Genomic DNA, 822 nt, shown 5'->3' with positions numbered 1-822 from the left:
AATTGAATATCCTGCCTATTTCATTGTACCATGTACTTCAATTGCCTGTGTAATAAAAAATGAAGCAAGCTAGGAGTTCCAGGGTGGCTCAGTGGGTTAAGGATCTGGCATTGTCAAGGCTGTGGCTCTGGTTACTGATGTGGGGCAGGTTCATTCCCTGGCCTGGGAACTTCCATGTGCCATGGGTGCAGCCAGAAAAAAAAAAAAAAAAAGAAACCTATAATTTTGGGATTAAATTTTTAAAAATATGGAACATCGCAAATTTGCATGTCATCCTTGCAGAAGGGCCATGCTAATCTTTCTTCCAATCTTAGTATATGTGCTGCTGAAGCAAGCACTTTAATGCATTTTCAGTGATATTCAAAGTTATCCCCACCGCCCACAAGGCCCTGCAGCCCACCCTATCCCATCCCCCGGCGCTTTCCTACTCTCACCTCCTTCCTCTCCTCCTTGTTCACTCTGCTCCTCACAGACTTCCCTGATGTTCCTGTAACACACCAGACATGGTCCTGCCCTGGGGCCTTTGCATGGGCTGTTCCCTCTGCCTGGGAGGCTCTTCCTCCAAAGATCACCTGGCTTACCCCCTCACTCCTTCCTAGGTCTCAGCTTACTATCATCCCCAGATGGATCACCTTGGGCCTTCCTAAAAAGAGCCTGATGTACACTCGCTCGATCTTCTCTATTTTTTTGGCAGCACCCAAGGCACGTGGAAGTTCCCAAGCCAGGGATGGAACCTGCACCATCTCTGTGACTGGAGCCACTGCAGGGGCAATGCCAGGTCCTTAATCTGATGTGCCACATATTTTGTTTGTTAGTTTTTGC

At 47.9% G+C, this 822-nt stretch overlaps 1 pseudogene; it reads right to left on the bottom strand.

Annotated features, from left to right (window-relative positions):
• Nucleotides 1-241: 241 nt before the first annotated feature.
• On the bottom strand, nt 242-338 carry LOC125126559 (uncharacterized; annotated as a pseudogene).
• Nucleotides 339-822: the final 484 nt, after the last annotated feature.

This window comes from Phacochoerus africanus, chromosome 4 (genome assembly GCF_016906955.1).
Source record: "Phacochoerus africanus isolate WHEZ1 chromosome 4, ROS_Pafr_v1, whole genome shotgun sequence".
NCBI classification, from domain to species: Eukaryota; Metazoa; Chordata; class Mammalia; order Artiodactyla; family Suidae; genus Phacochoerus; species Phacochoerus africanus.
Note: the sequence above shows the minus strand (reverse complement) of the source record. Positions and strands in the feature narration are given on the sequence as shown.